This window comes from Carcharhinus amblyrhynchos, chromosome 15 (genome assembly GCF_965287045.1).
Source record: "Carcharhinus amblyrhynchos chromosome 15, sCarAmb.v2.hapA, whole genome shotgun sequence".
In the NCBI taxonomy this organism is placed as follows: domain Eukaryota; kingdom Metazoa; phylum Chordata; class Chondrichthyes; order Carcharhiniformes; family Carcharhinidae; genus Carcharhinus; species Carcharhinus amblyrhynchos.
The window spans coordinates 39,250,000-39,270,930 of NC_137338.1; the positions used below are offsets into that span (position 1 = coordinate 39,250,000).

At 42.2% G+C, this 20,931-nt stretch overlaps 1 protein-coding gene across 5 annotated transcripts in view; it reads left to right on the top strand.

Moving 5' to 3' along the window:
* Nucleotides 1–20,931, top strand: part of bcor (BCL6 corepressor) — a 296,044-nt gene that overhangs the window by 102,494 nt on the left and 172,619 nt on the right. The window contains exon 1 of one of the 5 annotated variants that reach the window (XM_080203859.1): nt 15,246–15,262. The exons of the other annotated variants lie outside the window; for them this stretch is intronic. The gene's annotated coding sequence lies outside the window, so the exon portion shown is untranslated. Of the gene's footprint in view, nt 1–15,245; nt 15,263–20,931 lie in introns of those variants that run through there. 5 annotated transcript variants of the gene reach the window in all.

Here is a 20,931-nt window from a genome sequence, read left to right on the forward strand (position 1 = left end):
TCTATGAATGTTAGAAAGCCAAAACATGGCAGCTCAATCTAACCTCAGTGTATTTCTTTGTGAATAAAGGAATACTCCTTCCTGCTTTATGAACATTTGAAATGCTGGTAAAACTCTGCCTTTAACATAATAAATCATCACAAGGTGCTTCACAGGAACCTTATTAAACAGAATTCGAGCCACATAGGAATTGGGATAGGTGACCAAGAACGTGGCCAAAGATTAAAAGATGGAGAGGTTTAGAGAGGGATTGCAGAGTTTAGGGCCCAGATTTAAAACTGAGACAAGAGCCCAGAAACTGGCAATGCACCTTATGATAAACCAGAATATTATGATAAGTGACAAACTGTTCATGTCTATTTTCACTTAATTATTGGGGACAGAATCTGACATAACAGGCCATCCATGATACCAGCTGTTTAAAATTGTTAGGCCTTGACACTTGGTCAATTATTTGTGCCTATTGAATCACTGCTAACATTTCTGCTTCTTTTAATGTACGATGTTGCATGGCATAATTACATCCACAAAACCTGTGTTTTTATTTCCAAATAAACTCATTTTTGCCATCATGTGCCAACTTGTTCACAGCATTCTCTTAAGTTAGTCAAGGAAACAATACCCCTAGATCTCTGCTGCTGATTCTGATCCCCATATTAATCTTGGGTCTGTTCAGGTTGTAATTTGGCAGAAATGGTGCAAAATAAAAGCAGATTGCATGTCCCTTGGTTCTTGAATTCTATTGACATATTTGTGCTGAAAAGTTTATGCAGAACTGTGTCACTGTACAACATTTTAGGGAGTCAGAATATTACTTAGAGGTGATTTACTTCCAAAGTAAGGTTGAGAGTTCTAAGCGCCTCTGCCTATTCCGAGTGGAACGTACGCTATCTACTGCCGTTCTCCCGCATTGTTCTGGTCGTTGGAAAATACAGAACATGTGTTTGAGTGTTAGCTCCGGCCTGTCACTCACCCGCTGAGCTGCGAGTCTGGTCTGTTGGCCTTGTCCCCTATCAACTTCTCATTCTTGACATGCTATACCTGTTAATTCAACCAGCGGGCCTCTAATCAGGGGAGAACTGGGGATCAAAGTGTCAATCATAGTTCCAGGGTGAAATAACCTCATACTTTTGTATTCTATTTTGTGTCACTTTAGTTGTTTGGCCAAAACAATGTAAATCTTGAAATAACTTTTCATCTAACATATGGAGAAGTACGGAATACATGATTTAAAAATGATAAATTGAAAAAAGAGATAAGATTTTTGAACTCTCATGACACAAAAAAACACATGTAAAGCCAAATCAACAGGTTCCCTTCTGAGAAACAGGATTTTTGCATGACTGGTTTTATCAACGCTCAAATAAATCTATTTTGAAAACGTCATTTGATCTGATACGATTGCTTGCGATTGGAAAGCTTCTCATATATATATATACCTCCCTTCCCCTCTTAGCTTGTATTGTATTGAAGTTATTTAAGTATGTCTGCCTTTTGTGTGTTCATGGAAATAATTTACCCTCCCGTAGTTACCAGTTCTTAGTTTTTTTTATTAAATCAATCTAGGAGAAGCAGTGCACAGTTTTAAGGTGAGTTGAACCTAATGTTAAACAAACCAGTCAGAGATTATTTAAAAGCATTGAAGAGTTTTTTTTTATTAAGCTCTCTTTTGATTTAGCAGTGCAGTTCTTGACCTTTTTTAAATAGGCACCACTCTACAGTACATGTAAAGGAACTTAAGAAATAGGAAAAGGACTTGGCTACAGTCTACCCTGCCATTTATTAAGATGATGGCTGATCCTTGACCTCAATGAATCTTTCCTTCCCAATCCCCATTTCCCTTAAACTTCAAAAATCTATCCGTCTAAGCCTTGAGTATACTCAATGACTGAGCAAAAAAAAGTCACTAAACTCTGAATGAAGAAATTCTCCCACCTTAGTCCAAAGTGCTGTCACATCCTCCCACCACACCCACCCTCCTGCCGCACTCAACCAACGACAGCCCCCCCAACCCCTCTCTAATTCTAGACTTTCTGCATCCAGGAAATAGATTTTTAGCATCTATCCTACCGAGCCCACTCAGAATTTTATACTCTTCAATGAAATAACCTCTCATTCTTTCTTCTAAACTCGAGAGAGTTTCTTCTCAATTTATCCACTCTGGCCAAGCCTCTCATCCTAGGAATCAATCTGTGAACATTTTGTTGCCCTCATCTATAAGGCAAGTGTATCCTTAGGGAGGGAGACCAAAATTGTATACAGTACTGCAGGCATCCTCTCACCAAGGCCCTATGTAATTGCATCTAGATTTTTGTAACTCTTGCATTTCAATCCTCTTACAATTGCCTTCCTTGCAGTACCTGCACGCTAGCTTTCTTTGTTGTAAAAGGAGGCACAATTCCCTCTGAACACCAACATTTAATACTTTCTCACCATTTAAAAAAACACATTTCCTTGGATTATGCTTCATCCGTCACCTTTTTGTTCACTCAACCTGTATATATTTTTCTGAACATCTTTCTGTCCTCACAGCTTAATATTCCACCTAATTTTGTATCATCAGAGAACTTGGTTGCATCACACTCCATCCCTTTGGCCAAGTCATTTAATATATTTTTTGAATGGCTGAGGCCCCAGCACTGATTCTTGTAGCACCTCAGCAGCAATAACCTGCTACCCTGACAAAGACCCATTTATCCCTTCTGTCTGTTTTCTACTCCACAAGCCCTTATTTTCTGTATTAACCTTTTGTGTGGCATCTTAACAAATGCCTTTTGAAAATTCAAATTCACTGACTCCATTTATTCCCCTTTACCCTGCTAATTACATCCTCAAAAAGCTCCAAAACTCACTCTGTCAAACAAAATTTCCTTTTTATTAAGCTATGCTGTCTCTGCCTAATCATGTTAGGATGTTCCAAATGCCTTGTCACCGCTTCCTTAACAATGAATTCCAGCCTTTTCCTGATTTAACAGAGCTGTAGTTCCCTGTTTTGCTTCGCCCTCCATTCTTGAATGGGGATGTTACATTTACCATCTTGCAATCCACTGGGACTGTTTGGAACTTTGCAAAATTAGAATGCATTAGAAGCGTACAGTGCAGAAAGAGGCCGTTCTGCCCATCGAGTCTGCACCATAGACAGTGACCCAAGCTAGGAATCGAACCAGTGTCCCTGGTGCTGTGAAACAACAGTGCTAACCACTGTGCCACCCATCATTAGATCCATGCATCCACTATCTCTATTTCCAATTCCTTTGAGATGATAGGATGTAGGCCTGTGAAGAAGGATACAATGTAATTGTTTAATATCTCTGACATTTATTTATTCCCCATTATAATTTTTTCTGTCTCAGCCTCTAAGTGATTCACCCTTTACTTTGCTCTTCCTTTTTGACATACTTGTAGAAACTCTTAGCATTTTCTTCATATTTCTGGCTATTTGACTCTCATTCTATATATTTTTAACATTTATTTTTGGTTATCATTTGCCTGGATTCTAAAACTTTTCCAATCCTCAGGCTGATTATTCCAGGCAATGTTAAAATATTAAAATCTTCTTTGAATCTAATGCTATCCTGAACTGCTTTAGTTAGACACATATGTATCTCTTCAAAAAAAATCTAAATGGAATGCGTATTTGTTGAGAATTATGAAATATTTATTCAAATGTTCACTATTGCTCATCTATTGTTATACCTTTTAAACTAATGTGCCAATCTGTATTTGCCAAGTTGGCCCTCTTACTTATGCAATTAGTTTTAAATTAGTGCAATATTCTGGTTTTGATCTTTTGTATGTCTCTCTCAAAATAATGTGAAATTCTAGCATATTATGATCACTCTTTCCCAGAGGATCATTTATTATGAGATTGCACAAAATGCCTGATTCCTGGTTTGTTTCATGATATATTCTTCTCAGAAACTGCCTTGAATGCATTCCATGAACTAATCTCACAGAGTACTTTTGTTGATTTTGATTTGTCCAGTCCATATGAAGATTGTCCCCATGTTTATTGCATTTTTTTTAAACAGACTCCTTTACATTCTTGATATAATATCCAATAATATAGCTACCATTGGGCCTATAAGCCTCTCCCACCAGCACTTATTGATGCTTGCTGGTTTGTATTTCCTGAATTTATTTGGCTTTCCTGACCTTTATTTATTACGGAACTCATGTCATCCTTTATTATCAGGGCTACCCTTGCTCCATTTTCCTTCTGTTTTGTTTTTGTTGAAATGTCAAATATGCACCCTGGAATACTTCGCTCACAACTTTGATTAAAGTGCAATCACACCTCTGCAATGGCTAGATAAAAACTATTATCTCTATTTGCTCCATTAGTTTATCCATTTTGGGGTTTCCCAAACTTTTCCAACCATGGAACATTTTTGACCTGCTTGGAGTACTAACAAAACCCCAGACACTCATTCTTATGTTGAAGAGTTAAACTACAAAGAATTGATTGTTTTTGTGTGATAAATACAAACATACAAAAGCAAGTTTATATAAGTGTATATACATACACATTATAATTAAAAGTTATTTTATTCAACAAAAGCCTTACCTTATTGCCATGTTTATTGGGAGATGTGATGCTGCTATTTTGGCTCACAGACATGCTTAATATTGGGAGTACTTCTGAAGAGGTGTATTCTCAAATCAGACATGCACACAGACTCACCCAAAAGAAGCACGCTCACATGCTCTCCCTCACACGCGCGCGCACACACCCTCATTGCACACTCTCTCACATGTATACACTCTCACTTTGTTTCTCATGTAATACACACACACACACTTACACACACTTACACACACACACACACACACACACACACACACAGATAAGAACTGGGAGCAGGAGTCTGCAGTTGAGCCGCTTGATCCTGCCTTGCAATTTAATATGATCATAGCTGATCTCATCTTGGCTTTAACTCCATTTTCCTGCCCAATCTCCATAACGTTTCAATCCATTACTGATTTAAAAATCTATTTCCTCAAATTTACTGAATATCCTGCATCCACCACACTCTGGGGTGGTGCATTCCACTGATTCACGACCCTCTCACTAAATGCTGAATAAGCAAGAAAACAGGAGTGTTTCAGACACACTTTTGGACAAGTTTGAAAATGCAATCTTACGGCACTTGGTGCAAAAAAAATGCCAGGATGCAATTCCCGCTAGCAGGAGGGAAGGAGGGGTGGGGAGCGGGGTGGGGGGCATGGAGCCTCAGTTCATTAGTGAAGACGGCTGCTGAGCTTTCGGTACAACCCCATTTCACCACCCCCACAGATATCAGGACCTTCCCCTTGCACATCTAAGCACTTCCCCCCTGCAGAGTTCCCTCCCTTCCTTGCCAATTGCCACCCCCTTGGATTTCCCCCATTCCTTCCCAGCCTGGCAGACTTCCCTCCCTGCGATCCTGTGAAGCTCCCTTCCTCCACCTGTTATGGCTCCACCCTGTTCTGGCTCTGCCATCTTGGCACTGCCCCAGCACAATTATAGTGCCCAGTGGACAGCGCCAGGGTGTTGGTGAGCAGTGCCACAGTGTCAGGCAGACACAGCCTTGCACCCAACCACCCAGGGGCTTCAGTGGCCTCCAATCCCCCAGTGAGGCCATCATGTCTAGTCCTCATTGCTGAGGACCATACCTGATTCTCGCTGAATAAAACCTCGGCCAGTGAAGTGGTAAAGGTAAGTGAGCCCACACGATCACACCTCTCTGTCTCACAGACATTCATCCTTTTATCCCGCACGTGCTCGCGCCCCCCTCTCTGGGGCGCGCATGCGCTCGCCCCCCCCACTGTCTCTCTCCCTTGTACAGACACACATTCATGATTCGCCCAGGCCCCTGAATCAGCCTCCCCTCACCCAGTGCCTGTGGCCTTTCTGACTCTGTTGTCCAGTCACTTTTGCTCTTGTGCTTCGCAGTGACTTTCAATGCTGTCTTGATCAGTATTTCCTACTTATCCAAATAGAGACCAGCTTCTAAGAACACTGGCTGTTGATTGGCTGCCAAGTGTACCGATCGGTAGATGCGATGTGAAATCTTCCTTTGATTAGACAACCTGGAAGGACAGATTTGTTTCAAATTTAAAATGCCAGAACTACTAGATGAGTCCTTTGGAACCCCCCCACTGAAGGCAGTTTGGGAAACACTGATCTATCTTATTATGAATACTTGATATATTTAGAAAAGCTGTCTTTAATAAGATTTTACAGTTGTCCCCTATTTGACCTAATTCACTAATGTACCATACACTTTGTCCCTTTCTGTCACACTCTGCTTATCTTTCTCTGCTCTGTGACCTTAGTTTGTTTCTTTAGGTTCACAAATTTCCCCTCATTTGAAATTCCCCCTACCTTTTTATTTAAAGCCCAATTCACAAGCCTGGTTCTATGATTCATCGTGAAAATGCTCCCCGCCTGGTGTAAATCGAACTTAGAACATAGAACATTACAGCGCAGTACAGGCCCTTCAGCCCTCGATGTTGCACCGACCAGTGGAACCAATCTAATGACCCTCTAACCTAAACTATTCCAATGTTATCCATATGCCTATCCACTGACCATTTGAACGCCCTTAAAGTTGGCAAGTCCACAACTGCTGCAGGCAGGGCATTCCACGCCCTTGCTACCCTCTGAGTAAAGAACCTACCTCTGACATCCGTCCTATAATTATCACCCCTCAATTTAGAGCTCTGACCCCTCGTGTTAGCCATCACCATCTGAGGAAAAAGGCTCTCACTGTCCACCTTCTCTAATCCTCTGATCATGTATGCCTCAATTAGGTCACCTCTTAACCTCCTTCTCTCTAACGAAAACAACCTCAAGTCCCTCAGCCTTTCCTCATAACACCTTCCCTCCATACCAGGCAACATCCTGGTAAACCTCCTCTGCACCCTTTCCAATGCTTCCACATCTTTCTTATAATGCAGCGACCAGAACTGTATGCAATACTCCAAGTGCGGCCTCACCAAAGTTTTGTACAGTTGTAACATGATCTCATGGCTCCGAAATTCAATCCCTCTACCAATAAAAGCTAACACACCATACACCTTCTTAACAATCTTCTCAACCTGGGTGCCAACTTTCAGGGATCTATGCACATGTACACCGAGATCTCTCTGCTCGTCGACACTACCAAGAGTCCTTCCATTAGCCCTATATTCTGTAATCCTGTTACTCTTTCCAAAGTGAATCACCTCACACTTTTCCACATTAAACTCCATTTGCCATCTCTCAGCCCAGCTCTGCAGCTTACCTATGTCCCTCCACAAACCGTAACATCCATCCTCACTGTCTACAACTCCTCTGACTTTAGTGTCGTCCGCAAATTTACTAACCCATCCTTCTACGCCCTCATTGAGGTCATTTATAAAAATGACAAACAGCAGTGGCCCCAAAACAAATCCCTGCAGTACACCATTAGTAACTGAACTCCAGGTTGAATATTTCCCATCAACCACCACCCTCTGTCTTCTATCAGCTAGCCAATTCCTGATCCAAACTGCTAAATCACCCTCAATCCCATGCGTCTGCATTTTCTGCAGTAGCCTACCATGGGGAACCTTATCAAATGCTTTGTTAAAATCCATATACACCACGTCAACTGCTTTACCCTTATCCATCTCTTTGGTCACCTTCTCAAAGAACTCAATAAGGTTTGTGAGGCACGACTTACCCTTCACAAAATCGTGTTGACTATCCCTAATCAAATTATTTCTCTCTTGATGATTATAAATCCTATCTCTTATAATTCTTTCCAAAACTTTGCCCACAACAGAAATGGAGCCTGTCCCAGTGGAACTCTCTCCAGTTCTCTGGTATTGATGATTGAAGCCATGGGTTGAAATTTCTGTCTCCCATGCCACTCGAGCCAAACCTTTGACTCTCTGATCTGCTTAACCTAGTGTAAATTTAAACTTGGTTCTGGTAGCAATCTAGAGATAATTACCTTTGAGAATCTATGGCCCTGATTTTACTGGCATGGCCGCACAAGGCTCTTAAGATCGTGCCTGAGGCCAATGGGGAATGCCGCTCTGTGAGCCTTGTCCGGTTCTAATTTGAGGTGGCCTTGCCAGTAAAATCAGACCAATGATTCCGTTTTTGTGCTAGCTCCTCAAACTCCCGAAGCAGACCTCGTTTTCCCTAAGTCATTAGTTCCCATGTGGACATGGACAAGTGGATCCTTTTCACTAAGTTATTCTTCAGCCATGAGGAGATCGATGTCTTTAACTCTGGCACAAGACTTGCAACACAGCCTCTGAAAACACCTTATGTGGTTCCACAAATCAGTCTCTTTCCTTGTCTGTAATGTCTCCCTCCACCATTGCATTCATTATCACTCCACCCCTCCTCTCTGTACCATGGTGCCCTGGACAGCTTGCTCATTTACCTGCAGACTTTGGTTTTATGTGTAGGTTGAAAGAATGTTGTTCCTGTTGGATAAGAGCAAAGCCTGAGACTTTACCTGCATTGCACCTGGGGTTCCCTTATCTGTTTGACTCTCAATGACATTCTCCTGTCTGTGACCACTAACTAGACCTGCACCACTTCCTAACCAAAGGGGTATGACTGCTTCCTGGATCGAAGTGTCCAGATAACTTTTCCCCTTTGATTTGATTGGTTATTGTCACATGTTAGTATACAGTGGAAAGTATGTTGCCTGATGCCTTGTAATTTCAGCATCTCAGACTCCAATTCAATCCCCCTGGGCTGAAGTTCTTCAAGATGCAGACATGTGTTGCAAATGTGGTTGTCTGAAATCACAAGGCTCTCCCCAAGGTCCCACATATTGCAGTTGTGGCACACCAGTGCCATCACTACAGAGCTGTTTTATTTAATTAGCCTGACTTTAATCAACTTAAATTATTTTAACAACTGACTAATTTACATTATAGGCAGATTCAATTAAATGTGTAATGTGACCTGCCTCAAATATTGGAGACAAAAAGCAGCACCTCTTTCTTGCTCTGCACTGAACACCCTCATGCACAAGATTCTTGACATAGGAGCAGAATTAGGCCACTCAGCTCATCAAGTCTGCTCCGTCGTTCAATCATGGCTGATATTTTTCTGATCCCCATTCTCCTGCTCTATCCCCTTATCCTTACTCCAGTCTTAATGCATCTCCAACTATGATCTCTTGCCCATCCCCAATTATCATTGTGTCACTTTAGGTGGCAGCACATTCAGCCACTTAATCTGTCAGTCCTGGAATTCCTTCCTGAAACCTCTTTGCACTTCTAACTCTCTATTCCTTTAAGGCACTCCTTAAAACCTATACTCTTGTTCAACCTTTAGGTCCCCTCTCCTAATATCTCCAATGTGTCAAGTTTTGCTTGGATATTTTTCTACATTAACCACACTGCAAATGAAAGTAGATGTTGCCCAGCATGCAAGGGCATTAAGTATTGTAATAATATGTTTCTTAATACTTTTGTGTATTTGGAATTAAGATGAACTACATCTTCCTTGTTGCTTTGTTGATTGTGTTAGTTATCCACTGCTTCCTGAAGGAATAATATAGTGGCCATAAAGGGAGTGGAACAAATGTTAACTAGGATAGTTGCTGGGATGGTGGTATTGTCCTATGATCTATATTCTCTGGAATTGAGAAGAATGAGAGGTGATCTCATTGAAACTTGGAAAATTCTTACAAGGCTTGACAAGGTAGATGCAGGAAGGATGTTTCCCCTGGTTGAGAGCTCTAGATCAAGGGGATGCAGTCTCAGAAAAGAGGTATCAGAATCTCCTCAGCTGTGTCAATAATATGTTAAAATATTCCATTTGTACATGTCCAATTCACAAAATTATAGTTTAACTTTTTTCATGGTAAATTCCTTTGTCCCCACAAAATATTCATTACCTATGCATATTGGAACTGTGCCCTCCACCACTGATTCATCTTATTTGTGGATATCATAGTAATGCAGAGAAAGTGCTTTGCCTTAACTAATCTCCCCAGCTTCACAAGCTTCGGTAAATTGGTGTACAATATCAAACAATAATAAAAGATTAATTTAAAATTTAGTGCTTGTCTGCACAGGATCTGAGTGCTCGTCTGGGTACCCCACCTGGGCCAGTCACTTTCTGTGGGTTGACTTTCGAGAAGGCTGCAAGGCTGCTCTGCTGTCTGCGATGATGACCTCAGACACGGATTCGGCCAAGGCTCCTGAGGTGGAAGGCATGCTCTCACTGATCTCTTCCTCAAAATGGGCAAAGAATGCATTGAGCTCACCAGGGAGGGGTGCATTGGTGCCTGTGATTTTACATGCCTTCATCTTCTAGCCTGTTATGTTAAGGAGCTTGACATCATCCAAGACAAAGCAACCTACTTGACACCTCATCCCCCATGTTAAAGATTGACTCCTTCCACCAATGGTGCTTGATGACAACAATGTGTACTAACTACATGATGCACTACAGAAACTTGCCAAGGTTTCTTCAAAAGCACATGCCAACCTCACAACCTTGATCACTTGGAAGAGCCAGGGCAGCAGCCACCATGAGAGCACCACCACCACCGAGTTTCCCTCCTAGTTGCACATCATCCTGCTATATCACTATTCCTTCTTCTTCACTAGTTCAAGATCCTGGAAGTCCCTCCTTAACAGCACTGTTGGTGTAATTTATAGCACATGGTCTGAAGTGGTTCAAAAAGGCACTCTTGTCAATTTCTGAAGAGCAATCAGGGATGGGCCATAAATACTGGCCCTGCCAGCATGCTCTCAAACCAAGAATGAATACGTATATTTCAAAAATATCCCCTCACTTTAAGATTGCATTTTGATCTTGGCTCATGTGTGTGCAACGTAAGAGGAGATAGATTAGCCTGTTCTAAAATATTAAATATATGAACTAGTCCATTGTAAAATATTGACTATATGGACTAGTATTTTTGAAAATATTGATTAAATGGACTAATGTGCTAAAAAATATTGGCTGTATGGATTTGGCTACTATAAAGTATTGACCATATGGACCAGTCTGTAATAATTCATAATGAGGAACAAAGAAATGGTTGAGGAATTAACTTTATATCTTGCTTCTGTCTTCACAAAGGAAGACATAAATAATGTACTGAAAGTTTTGAGAAACACAAATTTTAGTGAGGAACTGAAAAAAATTAGCATTAGTAGAGACATGGTTTTGTTGAAATTAATGGGATTGAAGGCAGATAAACCTCAGGGCCTGATAATTTTCATCACAGAGTACTTATGCAAATGACCCGAGAAGTACTTGATTCATTGGTCGTCTTTTTCCAAAATTATTTGGACTCTGAACTGGTTTCCACTGATTGCAAGGTAGCTAATGTAAGCCCTCTATTCAGAAATGAAGGTAGAGTGAAAACAGGGAATTGTAGACTAGTGAGCCTAACGTTGGTAGTTGGGAAATTTCTAGAATCCATTATCAAGGATTTCATAGCACAGCATTTGGAAAGTAGTATGATCAGACAAAGTCAACATCGATTTATGAAAGAGAAATCATGCTTAACAAATCTACTGAAATTATTTGATGATATAACTAGTGGAGTTGACCAGGGAGAACTTATGGATGTGGTTTATTTAGACTTTCAGAAGGCTTTCGACAATGTCTCACGTAGCAGGTTTTAATGTAAAGTTAAAGCGCATGAAATTGCAGAAAGTGTCTTGAGATGGATAGAAAGCAGACAGAAAACAAAGAGTTGGAATATATGTAGCTTTTCCTGATTGGCAGGCAGTGATTAGTGAGGTGCCACAGGAATCTGTGCAAGGACCCCAACTGTTCACAATATATATTAATGATTTGTATGAGGGAACTAAATGTATTATCTCCACATTTGCAGATGATACAAAGTTGAATGGGAGGGTGAACTATGAGGAGAATGCAGAGATGTTTCGGTGTTATTTGGACAGGCTGACAGACTGGTCATATGCATGGCAGATCAAGTATAATGTGGTTAATGTGAGGTTATCCACTTCAGTAGCAAAAATAGGAAGGCAGATTATTATTTGGGTGTAAATTGAGAGTGGTGATACTCAGCGAGACCTTTGTGTCCTTGTATATCAGTCACTGAAAGTAAGCATGCAGGTACAGCAGGCAGTAAAGAAGACAAATGGTATGTTGGCCTCCTCAGTGAGAGTTTTTGAGTAAAAGAATGGGGATGTATACTGCAATTGTATAGGGCATTAGTGAGGCCATAGCTGGAGTAAAGCATGCAGTTTTGGTGTCTTTATTGGAGGAAGGACGTTCTTGCTATAGAGGGAATGCAGTGAAGGTTTATCAGGTTGATACCTGGGATAACAAGGTTGTTATATAGGGGAGACTAAATCGATTAGGATTATATGCTTTGATGTTTAGAAGAGGTAATCTCATAGAAACCCATAAAATTCTGGACTTGATAGATTCAAAATATTCCCGATAGTGGGGGAATCCAGAACTAAGCATCGTAGTTTGAGGATAAGTGGTAAAACTTTTAGGACTGAGTGAGGAGAAATTTCTTCACCCAGAGAGTGGTGAATCTGTGGAATTCACTACCACAAAAAGCAGTTGAGACCCAAATGTTGTGTGATTTCAAGAAAGAATTAGATATTGCTCTTGAGGCTAACGGGATCAAGGGAAGTGGGGTAAGGCAGGATCAAGACATTGAATTTGATGATTAGCCATGATCATAATGAATGGCAGAACAGGCTTGAAGGACTGAATGGCCTACTTCTGCTTTAAGTTTCTATGTATGTTTCCATGGTTGCCTAAAATATTGATATATGAATTAATCTGTTGTAAAATATTGACTATATGATATGGACTCGTATATTATATATTAACTGTATGGACTAGTCTGTTACAATATATTAACAATATGGACTAGTCTGTTATAAAATATTGACTATATGGACCTGTCTAATAAAATGTTAACTCTATGGACTAGTCTGTTCTAAAATATTGAACTCTGCTGTCGACCAGATTTGATTTACTTAAACAGTCAAAAAAGATATTGTAGCAGCTTTTCAATAAATTTGAATGAAACTGCTTATTTGGTATTTTGTAATTGTCTGATCCAGATGATTTAATGTTTTTAATGCCAATCTCAGTACGGGTCCACTGTGAATTTGAATTTGTATCCGTTTTTGTATCTGTGACCATAATCTTGGTCTTTGTAAAATTGAGAACACAAAGCACTCCGCGACCAGAGGCTCTTTGAAAGCCGCCCATGGGATTGGTACAAATGCTGGGCATTTTTTTTCTACTCTTGCGACAGCGAATAATTTAAATCTCAGTTACCCCTCACAGTGTTTCAACTGGCAGCTTTATATCCATACAGGCCGCAGATACTGCTCAAGGTAGTAAAACGACACGGAGGAATCCAGTCTGTCAGGATTGATGGGACACATCCAAGTAAAATGAAGTTGGTTAAGTTGGTTAAGAGTTGAGAACAGCATTCATATTGATTTGTAAAGCGACTGGAGACATTTTAATAAATGTACCAAAATGTGTTGCCCTCTAATCACCTGAACCCAGCTGCGTAGTGACAAAACTTATTTAAAGTTCAATCTTAGCTTGGTCCTTGGAGAGCGTACAAGTAAACTAAATACTACGAGACTAATTGTCAGGGTGAACGTAAGAGGCAGTGAAAAACAAAACCCATTTAGGAAGAGTTGCAGTTAGGGACCGCCAGTAATACATTGTACAGCAACTGTTCGAATATAATCATTGGAGCTGACTGGGGATTCAAGGTTGCCACACAAACCTTCCCCTTGTTTTACTCCCTTGCTTTGGAAACCCAAAATCGACACCTTATGGCTTCCTTGATTTAATCCAAATGAGGGTGTTTTTTTCAATTGAAAATAGGAGCACGCTTCTTCGCTTGTGATATGCAATATAACTTCTGGTGTTTTATTTCGAACATTAACATTATCGCCACCAGTGGATTTGACAAATGCTGCCCTATGTATTCCTTTGTTGGTCTTGACTATTAATGTCCATTTTGAGGCGAGGCTCATACGCTGTCCCAATTCGCTGCTCACTGACTGACAGATTCCTTAAAAAATATTACTGATTGTTACAAGAGGCCGGCCAATTTTAAGAGGGTTAAAGGATTATGCAAATCGCTTTGAGCGCGTTGATCCAAAATATCTTGAATATTATTGTGACCGTGAGTTGGGTTGGCCTGTAAAATTCCTAATGACAATTCAACTCTTAGAAGGAGTAAATTGGAGTTACATGAATACAATAATAGTGTTTAAGGGCCGCAGATTAATAATACCAATTGGGGCTTTCATTTTTCCTTATTTATAGGGTCTCCGCGCGTTGAAAACATAAAATCCCCGCGATTTGACCAGTTTAGGATAGGCTGGAGGAACCGTTTGAAGCCAAACAATGCACATTCGCTGAAATATGCCATATTTTTGTGTTCCCAATAAGGCGATTTTGCTGGGTGTTACTGAGGCCCCCGTGGGGGTGTAGCATTCTGGAACGCGCGAACCGTCATGACTTTGCACATTAGCTGTTTGGCGAAACACTGCCTGCAACAATCAGGGGGAGGGAGCAGTGCCTCGCAGCTATCAAGATATGTGGAGCTGTGATACAAAGCAGTAATGTGTTTGCTGTGGACTGATAGGCAGGGCCTGGTCGAGCTGGTTTCTGCTGATTGATGCCTCCTTCACTCGCCTTTGCGAATTTCTGGTTGTCTGGATATGCCGAGCGGTTTCGCAGGTGCCCGGAGGGGAGGGGGTGTGGAAATGATGATGCATCAACGGTGGCGGAAAGTTGGGAAAGCGTGGCGCGCTTTTCTTCCAGGCCGATCTGCCTTGAAATGAACGGGTTTCAGTGTGCAGCCGAGCGGAAGGAAGTTCAGATGTTTCTGAAGCCCGCGCGTACAAGCTGGAAGGAGAGACGAGACACACTGCCTGAAAAGGAAAAAGGGGGTGGTTAAAATACCAGAGCTAGAGAGGTCTCGGAACTGTGTGAGCCAACAGTATTTCCTACTGTCTGCGTTTAAAATGGATGAGAAACCACTCACCCAGCATGCAGTTCACAGTCTCTTAGTTTAAACCGCTGTAGGCTGAATGGAAAATGCTGTAAAGTACACTCCCGTAATTTGAAATAAAGGCTAAGCATGCTTATTGATTTATTATTTTCACATGCATTAGTGTACGGTGAGAAGCATTGTTTCTTGCGCGCTATACCGACAAAGCATACCGTACATAGAGAAGGAAAGGAGAGAGTGCAGAATGTAGTGTTACAGGGTGTGGAGAAAGATCAACTTAATGCGAGGTAAGTCGATTCAAAAGTCTGATGTCAGCAGGGAAGAAGCTGTTCTTTGGTACGTGTCCTCAGACTTTTTTCTGTGTTTCTATGCTGTTGTGTATTTTGTTGGGTAGCAGTTGCAACTCTTGAGGTTGGACTCGGCAGATCGCGAGTCTTGCCGGGACTGAGCTGTCCCAGGGACGTGGGAGAGATGTGTTACATTTTGATGGGGTTTGGGAATTGAATCTGTAAGTCTCCTCGTTCACATAAACATGTCTATTCAGTGTGCCTGTGAAGTGTGCGATTGCACGAGGTTTGGCAGCACTGTGTGTGTGAGTGGGTGGGGTGGGGGGGGGCGTTGGGGTGGTGGGGGGGTGGGGAGTGGTTACATGACGTGACATAATTTACGTATTTTATCCATTGCACATTTACTCTGTTTAAAAGATGCCTGCCAGGCTCGCCCAGGTTATAACTTTAAGATGCAGCCCACTTAGCACTATTGATTTCCGGAAAGTAAGCATAATATAACTCAAACTTTTAAAAAACAATGTCTTTTGCATTTCACTCCGGATCACAATGTAACATGCGCTGCTTAGTTTGCAAAGGGGTCGCCTAAATAACTGCGCGGGTGTGTGTGTGTGTTTTATTTCATTCATTGAATTGGTCACCATGCGGGGAAAAACCTGCCGATTGTTCTGCAAAAAGCCATTGTTGGATGCGTTTTGTTCCTCTCCTCTGGCGGTGCAGCAGTGAGGAGGAAATGAGTTCACGGCCGTTCTGCTGACACAGGCGTGTAATGCGAGATGAAGCCGCGATACCACACTGAGGCGTCTCATTCAGTCGCTCCTCGCCTGATCGCTCTGCCAGGTGTTTCGTGGTCTGCTCTCGCTTTCAGAATGTTTTGCACATTCGTAATTCTCTCCCATCCGCTTCTTCAGCCTGAGCACATTCAACACGAAATATAGACCATTGACAAGGCTACAGCCTGCGTGTGTACAACAGCGACATCGTGAGCGTGCCCTAGTTCCCCTGATTAATGTTGTATGGCTGATTGATGTCCTCAGTACAGAACCCGATATTTATAAGACTCGCTCTCCATTTCTTCACATGTCTCTGAGTTCGAGCTGAAATCTGTCTAACATAGTATGTGTGATTCTTGTTTAGATTCTGGTAATCGTTTGCCCTTGATTTTATTTGAAAAAGTTATGTACTTTCAGTTTCCTATGTTTGCTGTTGGACTGTGTGCCCGGTGTCTGGGTCGATTGTGGAGAGGTTTCCAGTAGTTGGCCGATTTTTCCGATAGGAATGAGTCAGTTCTGAACTAATGGAGCAGCGTTTATATAAATAAAAACCCCAAAACTTGCGAGAAAAATGAACATCCAGCAATCAAAGAGTGGTCGTTTGCTGGACATATATTTTTTTTCTCTCTCCGATACTGATTTATTTATCCTCGTGGCTTAATTAGGACTTGGTGTAAAATTGAACTTTTTTTATATATATAAGCGTGAGAAAGCCCTGCGGCGGCTGACTGCCTATTATCACCAACAGGCCTTCGGCTGCTGATTGACGTTTCACAGCATCGCGCTAGTTTGGGGCTGAGGGAGCGTCGCATTTTGGGAGGCAGGGACACAAAGCCAGACAGACATGGAATGGTAGACTGGCTGCAAGTGAAATTGTTTCACTCTAATGAGTGCAGTCCGCATATTTGCGCTAGGGAATTGTTGCAACTCTTGTTCAACAATGCACACGATACACTGTCCCAACTCCACGATGACTGGAAATAGATGCTTCCGCTAACTTGTTTTTCGTTTCTTGGTTCCATGCTAAAGAAAAGCTTCTTTACACCTTGTTCTGAAATTACAATTGCTGTTGGCATTTCGCAGGCCTTAGATTTAAGTCCTGTGAGACACATTAAGATATCCTGATAAACTCAATCCAATTTACCTAAAATAAAAGTCATCCTTCAGCCATGGAATTTTACAGGCCAGCAAGAAGCCTTTCGGCTCATCATGTCTGCACCCGCCATCAAACACCGAACCATCCTTATCCCATTTTCCAGCACTCATCCATAGCCTTGTATGCTCTCACTTTTCAAATGCTCATCCATATGCTTCTTATAGCTTGTACAATGAGCAATGGTTGAGGACTCTGGATCTGTACTCGTTGGAGTTTAGAAGGATGAGGAGGATCTTACTGTAACTTGCAGGATTCTGCAAGGCCTGGATAGAGTGGACGTGGAGAACATGTTTCCACGGGTAGGAAAAACTAGAACTAGAGGGCACAACCTCAGACTAAAGGGACGATCCTTTAAAACAGATGAGGAGGAATTTCTTCAGCCAGAGAGTGGTGAATCTGTGGAAGTCTTTGCCGCAGAAGGCTGTGGAGGCCAGGTCATTGAGTAAATGTCTTTAAGATAGAGATAGGTAGGTTCTTGATTAATAAAGAGATCGGGGATTATGGGGAAAAGGCAGGAGAATGGAGATGAGAAAGATATCAGCCATGATTGAATGGCCTAATTCTGCTCCTTTGTCTTATGGTCTTGAATGTTGAGGGTTCCCGCCTCAACCACCCTTTCTAGTGATCTCCAGATTTAAATCTCCTGCCCCTTGCCTTAAATCTATGGCAGTAGTTATTGACCCCTTCTACTAAGGTGAAAGGTTTCTTCCTATCTACCTTATCTATAGGCCAGCGCCACCCCGCTTCCCTCCCCCGCCTTCTATTCTCTAAGGAAAGAAAACACAGTCTAACCAACCTCTTCAGAGCTGAAACACTGCAACCTAGGCCATTTGATGATGATGTCAAGGATAGAACATGTAGATGTATGTTACAGATGATTTGAAACAGGATTGTTACCTGACACTTTATCTGGAAATAGTTTAATTGTGTTAATATCCCTGTGGGAGCGTCGAGAACCAGAGGGCACAATCTCAGAGTAAGGCGTTGCCCGTTTAAGACAGTGATAAGGAGGAATTTCTTCACTCAGAGCGTAGTGAATCTGTTGAATTCTTCGCGGCAGAGACTGGTGAAGACTGGGTCATTAAACATGTTCAAAACTGAGATAGATTTTTAATCAGTAAGGGAATCAAAGATCCTGGGAATAAGACAGGAAAGTGGAGTTGAAGATTAGATCAATATTAAATGGCGGAGTAGAGTTGACGGGGCAAATGGCTTACTTTTGCTCCTGTGTCTTAAGGTCTTATTTACGGGCGGCGGTCACCGATTACAGCTGGAATGCTTTTTGGAAAGTTGTCTGAACCAGCAATGGTAAACGGGAACTGCATATATTCGTGGTTTTGCATAAGACTGCAGAGTGCTCGAGAAACTTGGCACACGGAGAACAAGTCAGTCCGGTTGGATTTCTTTGTAGATGGTTTGATTTTCCTTGCACCGACCAACCCTTTGGAATAGCCACTTTTAATTGGAGCAGGTATAACGGTGTCGGAAACTGTGTTCCTATCCACTGCGTCAAAGTATGTTTCTAGTAGCGGGGGCGAACAAGGAAGTAAATGAAAGCAGCGTGTGAGTGGTTAGATCTGCCTGTGTGGGTCTTTCGACAGCTTGCATTGTCACTCATGAGTTGGTTATGAATAATACAACAGCACTTGAACCTTGAGGCTTTAAAATGTTGTATCCGGAATTTATCCTACACATTAACCACACAGGCCAGATATTCACCCAAAGTCAGACAAATGGTTTGGACGCTTGCTGGGCCTTTCTTGGGAAGGAGGAGTTTGGCAAATAACGTTTGCACTGAGTTAAAAAAAAACAAAACTTGTGCTTGTACAATAATAATGTGAACGTCCTCGGCGGAGTAGGATTTTATCATTATTACTACACCATACATTTCCTGGAACACACAACTGGGTAGTGGGTAGGAGGTGAAAGGACAGGAAGCAGCGTTCTGGTTAATGGATGTTTGCCGAGTTGGTGGGGCTTGAACACTGGTGCTCCCGCGGCAGCGCTCTTAAAGACATAAATAAACCGGTTCCTTTATCATCCTTCCCAGCATTGCACACGGATCGAATGCCGCACGGTGAGGGATAATTGAATTGGGCCAGGAGGGAGAGGAAATTGAAAACGTAGGGAGAGGGGCCAACATTTGGAAGGGAGGAGGTAGAGGGTACATGGGGAGAGCTGAGGTGTATGGAGAAGATTGCTGTTAATGTACTGCGGGAATTCCAGTTTGCAATACGTTCTTACTTTGCGGGTGGGGTTCAGGGGAAGGCCATTAAATTCTGTTCACCTTGGAGGCGGGGAGCGACTAAAGGTCGTGATTCATCATAAGAGCTTGGAGGTTGTTTGTATTCATTGCGAGCGGGAGGAAGGGCAGTTCCCAGTCCATGTTCAGCGGGAGGAGGCGGTTTCCGCTCATTTTTTTTGGGGGGGGAACGTCTTTTGATGCAAGTTACCTGTGTTGACGGCAGCCGCTTAGAGCCTCAACGCTTATCTTTTGCAATACAGTCGCTCCATTGCTTCCAATCCGAGGGTGCTTGGCGGCTACTGTCACTGGAGCCTTTTAGTTCTCGTCTTTCACATAATTTGACTGTTCATCCTCTCAGCCAGTGAGGGTGTGTGGTCTTTCCAGCTGCGCGTTGTGGTGGGCGGGGGGTAGTGTATGGAGGAGATTGTGATTCATGCTCAACGGGAGGCGACTGGGGATTTGTGCTTCACAGTGGCGTGGGGTTGTGATCAGTGGGGGCAGGGTTGTGAATTTGCTCGGTTTAGGCTCGCCTGAAGGGGAAATTCAGCTGTGTACTGATCATTTCCTGGTCGGGGTTATGATTTCAGTTTCGACTTTTAGTCGGGAGGTCGAATTGCTGGATTTTCTTCAGTTCTTTGGAGATGCACTCGCTCACTGCGCTGCTGCTGTGGCACAGGGGGGCTTCCAGCAGCTTCCCCTTCTTGCAGGGTCTTCATTCTTCGGCTGTGGCTGAGTTTAGTTGCCCCTTCATTTCAAGTTTACATCTCATTTACACGCACTTTCGACGTTTTCAGGTTATATTTGTGCTGTACGCGGATGTCTTTAGGGGTTTCTGGGGTGTTACTTGACAGCATTATTTTAGTGGCATTTTTCTTACATTAACACGAATCTCTTTCTGATCACAAACGCTCACTCTTTGCTCTATTTAACGCCGCCGCGATGTCTCATTGTAATTGATTTAAGAAATGAGTTCTTGGGGATCACTTGAGATTTTGGTTAAGGCTGCCGCTGTTGGTTGCTGTGTATAAAGTAGCTGAGATGTTTATCTTGGGATATTACAACAGTGACTACCATTTGAAAGTATTTCATTGACCACGAAACACACAAGGATGTACCGACATGGCAAAGGATTCCTATAGGGAGAAAAAGCAGGAAGGTTGCTTGCAGGCTGTCATAACATCATGTTCACAGCACCACAATTGCTGTACAATTGGGATCCTAAAACCATACCCCATTTTAATGTATAATGAACGATAGAAAAATATTTTCCTGTAGGAATCTTTCGCCTTCTCAGTACGTTCTAAACGATTTCCGGTCAATGTAATACTTTAAAATGATAGTCGCTATTGTAATACTCCGAGTGAAACATCTTAACTACTATGTACATAGAATCTCTATAGTGCAGAAGGAGGCCATTCAGCCCATCGACTCTGCACCGACCACAATCCCACCCAAATCCTGTCCCCATACTCCTCATTTATCCTACTAATCTCCT